Below are 8,441 nucleotides of genomic sequence, written 5' to 3'. Positions count from 1 at the left end.
ATTATTTCCAATTAATAACACCTTCTAGAATCATCAGTGAAAGACAAGACAGAGCCTGGATTCTCCCCTGCCCCCTTCCTCTGCCTGTGTGAGGCCAGGAATGTGGGGAGAGGGGTTACCTTTAATTTGATCAACATATATCTAAGTGGAACAAAACAGACTGACTTGTGTAGGTTTGCCCAAAGATTACCTTCTCTCCCTCTTCTTTATCTTACATTTGATTTAACAGGAGGATAGGGAAGAAAGTTTTATTGTTGTCGTTGTTGTTGTTGTTACTACCACTGCTTCCTGCAGCCCAGGAGAAGCCCTGGGATGCCAGGGAAAGTGGGAACATGCCAGTGGGAGCTTTTCTCCCAAGTCCTCTATGGAGAGTTTCTCTCATGCATTGTTTCCTGAGTCACGGAGATTTGAGCTGGGAATGCTGAGAGATCTGGAAGCTGAAACAGCCCTGACTGCCCACCCGAGTGCTGTGTCCAGGGAGCAGCACCCCAGACCTGCCGCAGCCCCTGGGGTGGGGGACAGGGCAGAGGACTCGTGTAATGAGTTGTACAGCTCCCCAGGGCTCCCCCAAAAGCCCCTGTCAGCACCAGTCTCTGCCTCTGGCTGGCACCTCGCCCCTGGCAGCGAGCAGGCTGTTTCTCCATGGGCATTTGTCTCTTCCATGCTGAGGAAACAGAGGTATTTATCTGCACGCTGGCAGCCAAGCTGGGGATGTGGCTGGGAAGGGCTATTCCCCCTCCACCCCCCCTACCCCTCCCCCCATGGCACCCCCTAGCTGGTGCCATCATGGTGCTAACAGGCCCTTCCCCAAATCTCCTCCCCTGGGTGTTTTTCAGTTGCCTGTGGGGTGGCAGGAGTAGGGGGGGAGGTGGGAGCCCTGGGAGGACGACTTCTCCTCGGCCTCCTGCCCACCCTGCCCTTCCTTGCCCCGGGGCCGCTGGGCTGTCCTTGCTCACCCTCCCCTTTGGCTCCTGCTCCTTTGGCCTCACTGCCGCTTTAATTTTAGCAATTCCTTGGAAAGAGTCATTTTCCATAACTCAGCTCACAGCGAAGCCCTCTGCCTGCCAGCTCTGCCTTCTCACACGTGTTCCTGGCGTGCCCCGGCAGCACACGCCTGCACCTGCCCAGCCAGGCCTGCCTGTCCCAGCCTTTTGCACACCAAAGCCTCACACCCGTCTTCCGTCCCCCCCCCCTCTCCTTGGCACGTTTCATCCTGGCACTCCCAAATTCCATTGTGCCACGGCTGGAGCAGGCACCCCAGCCTGGCAGCCCCGGCCCAGCTGCATGGACATCCCCCTCAGCTCCTGGATCACCAAGGTGTCACCGTGCATGGTGCATCTGTCCCCTCCTCGCGCTGCAGACCCCCGCCTGCGTGACAGCTCGTGGTCTTTACCTGCGATGATGGGAAGATATGGGGCACCCCGACATGGCACGGGGAACCCCACAGCTGTGGCATGAGGGTACGAAGGATGTACAGGGTGGGCTTGCTCGACAAGCACCGGTGGGTTGCCTTTGAGTGCGGAGAGGCGTGTGGGCTGCCACACCGGTGCGCTGGTTGTGCAAGAAGAGGGTGTGGGAACTCGGGCTGGTGCCCGTTGGGTGTTGGGCTGCGGGGTCTGTGTGTTAGAGGGGTGAGAGCGGCGCTTTCGCTTCGGTCTGCGTCTGCCCGCGGTGTTTTCGTCGTGCGTTTGAAGAGGGTGCTTGTGCGAGGGGGTGTGGCACTCAGCAGCGGTGTGTGTGCAAGGGTGCACGTGGAGGTGTGTGTGGGGACCTCAGCACAGCGCTTCTTTCCCTTGAGTCTGCATCTCTTGACTGGGGGGTGGGGGGGGTGGGAAGCGTGTGGAGGGTGCGTGGTGCATGACAGTGTGTGCGTGTCCCCATGTGTGTCGGACACGCGTGAGTGTGCGTGTGCAGGAGGGAGGCTGGGGGTGTGCTACATCCACTCAGGTCTGAAGCCGAAAGGGGGGGGGAAGTAGGGGGGTGGGAGGGAGAAAGTGGGGGGTGTGGGGGGAAAGGCCAGCAGCGTGCCCCCCTTGCCCGTGCAGAGCCTGGCTGTGTGCACGCATGGCTCCGTGCGCACGGTGCTCTCACGAGTGTGCTCCGCCGTGTGCGTTTGCACGGGAGTGTGGGAGGGTGTGTGTGGGGGGGTGTGGGGAGCAGAGGGTCTGCCTGCGTGTGTGCGGTGCCTCCCTCCGGCTCAGCATCCGCGGGGAGGTGCGGGGGGGGGGGGGACGGAGGGAAGGAGGGGGGTGTGTGTATATGTGTGTGTGTGTGTGTGTGTGTGTGTGAGCTGCGTGTCCGCAGGGGCGTGTGCCAGGGCGGGCGTGCAAGGGCTCGCGCGTGGGGGGGTGTGTGTGTGTGCGCGTGTGTGTGTGTGCGGGCGCGGGGCGGGCACGCGCGGCGGGGCCGGGAGCGCGTCCGCGGCGCCGTGCCGGGGGGTGCGGGCTGAGCTCATCGCTGGCTCCCCGGCGCTCCTTACCAGTGGCTTCTGCGGTCACATGGGTTATGTGCTGGAGTTTAAAAGAGCTTATAGCCCCCGAGCCGGTGCAGAAGCGGCCGGTGGTTGCATGGGGTAGAGCCGGGAGCGGTGTGCGGCGAGGAGGGCGCCGTGAGTACCGGGGAAGGAGGGCGGTGCGGGGTATCCCCCCACACACACACCCGCGGGACGGAGGAGGAGGAGGAGGAAGCGGGGTCAGTGAAGGCGAGCCCCGGTGCCCGCGGCCGGACCGCCGCTGTCTTTCTGAGAGACGAAACGGGGGGGAGGGCAGGAACGCTTGCTCGGCACCCCCACCCCGCGCCCCACACACACCCACACCCACACACACACACCCCGGTGCTTGGTGTTCCCTCTCGCCCGGCCACCGTGCACCTTTCCCCGGCGCGCCCACGCGTGTCCGCGCCCCGCCGTGGGCCACGCGTCCCGTCCGTGTGTCCGTCCCCCCCTTCCTTTCCTCCTCGGCGCTGCCAGGGCAGGGGCGAATCCCGCGGGGAAACAATTTGGGCAACTTACTTTCCTGCTCCGCCGCGCGTCTGTGTCCGCCCTGCGCCCGGCCGGGCGTTCCCGGCGGGGGAGGGATGGGGGGCACGGGGTTGGGGCGTCCCCGCACGCCCCGGGGTAGCGGGTCCGCGGTGGGGAGGCACGGCGGGAGCCCCATCCCCGCCCGGGAGGGCATCACGGCCGGTGGGAACGGCATCAGGTTGGAAGGGCTGGGGAGGGATGAGCCCTCCTGCCTGCTGCATTGCATGAGCAGGGCTGGAGCCGGGGTTGCGGGGCGGCTCTTTGTAAACCGGAGCCCGTGGATTTCCTGGGCGGGAGAGCAGACTTTGTCTTCAGTTCTCCAAAGGTGCTACCTTCCTTTTCATTTGCTGTGGCTGTGCTGCTTTTTTAATTATTTGTATTTTAAAATTATTTTATTATTTTTTTTTTTTAGGGGGGTGGGGGGATGTGCGCGATTTTATATGGAAAAGCGTCTGCTCGGCGCTTCTTGGGGGGAACTGCTCTCCCCGGGCTAGGCAGCTCATCCCGAGCGCGAGTACGAGGGCTGCTTTCCAGAATTGCATAATACACACCGATCCCTTTGCTGCACAAATTCCCTGACATTTCCAGATCTTGGTGGCTTTCCCCTGCTGCAATCTTAAAACCAGACTGGGACTCCAAACAGCGCCTGAGCCAATTCGTGCCGCCTTTGCTGGGGACAGGACCTGGTCTGCGTGGTTCGGCTTCCCGGGCTCCTCCGGCAGTTGTTTCTTAGCCCACCAAACTTTTTTTGGTGTAAAGACCGGCGCTTCTCCTTTGCTCTCTTAGAAAGCCCCTTTCTTCCCCACGCCATGCTTACAGACACACGCTTACAGACACAGAGCGCAGGTTGCAGAGAGGGAACTGCCTGCAAAGCTGTTTGATTTCTTTTTCACGGCTCTTTGTGTTCCGATTTAGTCCAGGAGGTCCTGTCCTCAGATTTTGCTTTTTTTAGTTGGGGTTTTTTTTTGGTTTTGTTTTTTTCTTTTTTCTAGGGACTTGCTGGCTTCTGCTGGGGTTTTGCTAAATTAACTCTGTCCATGCCCGCAGACAGTGCTCGTGCATGACTTACCTCCGTGAGCCACAGGGACCTGCACACGCTGCCGGCCGTGTGTGCAGGCAGAGAGGCAGGGACACTGGCTGCTTCCTGCGAGACGTGCAAGTATGTGGGAGCAGTCGTTCTTGCTCCCTGCCCTACCCCTCTGCGAGGAGTTAAGAGCTTTGCTGTGATGCCTGGAGATGTGCGAGGGATGCTCGCCTCTGACTGGGCATCTCGCTGGGACCAAACCCTGGGACCAGAGCTTGCTGGCACTCGCTGGGGAGAGCGGACTTTTTCCGGGACAGGCTGTGCTTTGGGAATGAGAGCCCCGTGCCTGGCAGTTCTTTGGAACAGCCCTTTAGGATAACTTCATCAGAGCCTGTTGTCACAGCAGGCCAAGCCACGATCTGACGATTGCTTGTTATCTTTGGTCAGATTTACCCCCAGGTGACCCGATTCTGCCAAGGTGTTATGTCCCATCCCCATCGAAGGTGCTCAGCACCTCCTGGACTTGTAAAGGAAGCAGCCCCAGTACCTCTCAGAGCCGTAAAGCTTGTGATGCACTCTACACATACAAATAACTGTGCAGCCCAGGCTGAGCTTTCAGAGACGTGGCTGACTCTCTGAAGCTGGCAGCAGCAGCTTTGTGGGTGCGAGCCCCTGCTCCCAGCCCCTCTCAGTTAATTCCCCAGCAAGCCGGAGGAATGCATCCTGCTCCAGCTCAGGCTGGGGCTGGGTGTGCGTCTGGGGAGCCTGTCTCTCGGCTCTGTCATTTATTATTGCTGCCGCTGCCATTACGCCTGACAAATGGGAGTTGCTGAGTAATGTGCTGTTTGTGTGTAAATATCCGAGTGCTCGCAGCTGAGCTCACTTCTGCGACTTCGCAGGAAGCCGTCTCAGCACCTTTCCCCCCTTGAAGACCCGGGGAGAGCAAAGGCATCCTTTTGTGGGGACCTTCCCACCGCTCCCAGCGGCTTTGGGCTCTGCTTCTCTGCTGCTTTCCTGCAATGTGAAGCCTCCGTCCTCTCGGCTTGATGCGGAGGCCCTGCTGCTTTTCCTGAGTGTGAGTCGGGGGTGGGAAAGGGCTCTGTGTGAGTGCCTGTGTGTGTGTGAGAGTGTGTGTGTGTGCATGTGTGTATGTGCACACCTTCTTAGGCACCAAGGCACGGTTGCTCCCAAAGGTCCATGTCCTAGGCAGAAAGAGTTTTGGGCACTTGGCGTGTTTTGATCGAGACAAAGTCATGCACAGCTAAGAAAGGAGTTTTATTTTGGGTTGTGTGTGTTTCGTGGGAGTTTTTTTTTTAACCTATCTACTTAGTTCCCCGTAATTTCATCCCATTTCTGCTGAAGATGCTGAATTATTCCTTCCCATATCGTTTTCATCCCATTTGCAGATTAGCATCCGACTGCTTCTGTCAGTACTTGCTCAGCCCAGCTAGACTGATCGCAGCTCTTTTAATCTCCCCTTGTAAATCAATCCCCTCTCCCTCCTGATCATTTTTGTCGCTCGTTTTTCTGAAATCCCTCCAATTTGTCCATTTTGTGTCGGTGACGTATGCCTGGCCCTAAACATGATGTATACCAGGCATGGCAGCGTGAGGGAAGGACACCTCCTCCCCTCCCACCCCGCTGGGGCTTGTGATGCTTTGTCAGCACTGAACTGAGTTACTTCCCCATTATTCTAAGCTATAGTCCCTGCTCGGTGTTGCAGAAGAAAGCAGCATACCCAGGTCAGTGCCCTGGGGAGAATTCCTCCAAATTTTGGCGACCAGTTGCCGAGCTTTGCCTGCATGCTGCTAGCACAGGCTGGAAGGGGTCAGTGGTCAGTGTGCTGCCTGTGGGTGCCTCTCCCCACAAGAAGTCATAGTCAAATGCAGGCAGATGAGCAAAATAAAGGGACAGCAAAGCTGCGTTGTGGATGCTGGGCAGATGGAGAAACTGAGGCACGTGCCTGGGCACAGTGCACATGTCCTGTGCTCCTGTCCAGCACATGCCTCTTGTTTAGGTGCTGCGTGTGCAGGGTCTGGTCCCAGTTGTACCCATGGGCATTTTCCGGGGGGGTACTGGATGTGGATGCTTGCTGAGAGCAGGCTGGCAGGCAGGGATGCTGGATTCTGGGCTAGTTTTGTGCCTTGCTTCTCACGCTGACGGCCAGAGCTCAATGCCACAGGTGCTTTCATGGGGTGGGGGGGGGGGGGGGGTGTAGGGGAAGATGTGGACTTTGTGCACAGGTGATGGTGTTCTGCATCTGTGCACCCTGAAGCTTTGTCACCCCAAACCCCTGTGCTCCTGGCGCTGTGCGTTCCCATTAGCTGGAAGGGTCGTGCCCTTCCAGGGACCATCTATTTTTAGGAGGAGTTGTATTCTGGACAGTGTCCACCACAGATGCGCTCTGCCTCCTCCTCTTGGCCCCTCTCCAGGGACACCACTCCGGCTATCTGCCGGTGGGGCAGATCTTGCTGAGGCTCTGCAGGAGTGATAATGGGGGTAGCGCTGTGCTGGGTATGGGGGTGTTTGGTGTGGGTGGTATTCCTGCCCTGGAGGTGCTCCGGGAAGGGCCATCGAGCTTGCTCTGCCCTTCACCTGAACTGGTGGAAATGGCATTTAACCGTGCTGTCGGTGCCAGCTGGACAGAGCGCCAGCATTACTGGGATCAGTAAGGGCACTGCCCGGGCCAGGTGGTACCCGGTGCCCGGTGCCGGTCCGTTCGCCAGGATGACACTAGGGGGCACGAGATCTGCTGGAATCCCTTTGCCGGGGATGGGGATAGAAGGATGCAAAAGCCGCTCTTGACCCTTCGAGCCCCGTACATCATCCCCTGGATATCCTGCGGGAAGCCGAGCGCGAATCCCCACGGGCAGCCCCGGGTCCCTCGTTGTGCGGCGAGGGCAGGAGGCGGCTCTCCGGATGCTGCTCCGCTGGATCGTTGTGCGTCGACGGCCCCGGGGAGCAGCGGGAGTAAGGATGGGAGCGCTCAGCCGGAAACATCTCCGAAGCCAGGAGAAGATGGATACGGCCCGGAGTGCCAGGGAGTCTCCGGGGGGGGAACTTGGGGAATCCAGGAAAACACCTAGCGTGGTTTCAATGCCTCTCCAGAGGCAGTGACCAGAGCGGGGATTAAGTTAGGTTCGGGGTTGCCTTTCAAGATGAAACGTGTTATGGTTTCGTTTTCTGCTGGATGTTAAGTTCATGCCTGATGTCTCCTCGGGGTCAGGTCCTCCCAAAGCAGCAGAAACTTTAGAGAGTCTGATTTGATGAATGGTTCTGATCGATCTGAAGCATGGTGTGTGTGTGGGGGGGATGGGTGTGTGTGCACGTGTATATATTATACATATGTGCCCATGTATATATCTGGATAGGGTGCAAAGAATGCGTTTCTGAAGGTATGTTTATGCACTTCTGCATACATTCAGCTGCAATATTGTCTCCTGTCCCTAAAAACCTATTATTCCAGCTGTGAATGCGTGTATGTATATTAAAACACTGTATACCAGAGTCTCTCTGTCTTGTTATAACAAACCTCGAAGAGCAAATAAAGAGACATTGTTCTCATGGCAAGCTTGGAAGGACTCAGTATTTATCTTCTATGAATTTTGATAGTTTTTGTTCAGCACGTTTGCAGTTGCAACGATAGGGATTTTGTAATTTTTTCCCCCCTATCTACTTAAAAATTTGCAGCGGTGAGCAACAGGAAACATTCATATCATTTCAGCTTATTCATTACTTAATGAAAACAGAAATCAGGCTTCTGGATTGAAATGTTGGTGCTTGATAACATTCTGGCATATTAATTTCTAAATGGTTAGTCTTTTTAATGCCTTCTGTCGCCAGATACCAGGATCCTTTGCCGGAGCACTGCTTCCCTTGCAAGCCCCCAGGCAATATTTTAGTAGGACATTGACGCATCGCAAACGCTCTCTTTTCTCCTAGAAGAGGCTTTGCTGACCGTTGTTGAAAGTAGCACTAGGCTGGTTAGAAAGAAGAGATCAGAGGAAGAGGATGCTGGTGCGTCAGTGCGTTGGCTTTGTCACTTTGATGGAGGTTTGTGTCCAGCCGTGAGGGTGCGTGCCTGTGCGGATGCGAGGGCACTTCCCCAGCTGGCTTCTGAGCCAGGGCTGAGGACCCGGGGTTTATTTATTTTGAAATGCCTTGTGAAGTGGAAGGAGGTCTGGGAAGAGAAGTGCCGAGTCTACTTTTAAGTCAATTAGGGATTGTATCCGAAGGCGTGACACGGTTTGAAGAGGAGAGAGGGTGATTTGTCTGAAGGTGTTACCTAATTACAGGGTATAGTCAGGGCTCTAATTAGCCGTGACACCCTAAAGATGTCGTTGAAGCCCTCCCGAGGCACTGCTGATCCCTCGGAGTGGCTGTGAGCTGTATGGGTAG

General features: G+C 57.1%; 1 protein-coding gene across 1 annotated transcript in view; it reads left to right on the top strand.

Moving 5' to 3' along the window:
- Positions 1–2,557: 2,557 nt before the first annotated feature.
- The window catches only part of CNTFR (ciliary neurotrophic factor receptor), a gene marked incomplete at its 3' end in the record, with an annotated part of 215,984 nt that continues 210,100 nt past the window's right edge, over positions 2,558–8,441 (top strand). The window contains exon 1 of the mRNA XM_084278237.1: positions 2,558–2,608. The remainder of the gene's footprint in view (positions 2,609–8,441) is intronic.

The sequence above is a fragment of the Gallinula chloropus genome, assembly GCF_964237585.1.
Source record: "Gallinula chloropus genome assembly, chromosome: Z".
Classification (NCBI taxonomy): Eukaryota; Metazoa; Chordata; class Aves; order Gruiformes; family Rallidae; genus Gallinula; species Gallinula chloropus.
This window is presented reverse-complemented; position numbering and strand designations above follow the sequence as displayed.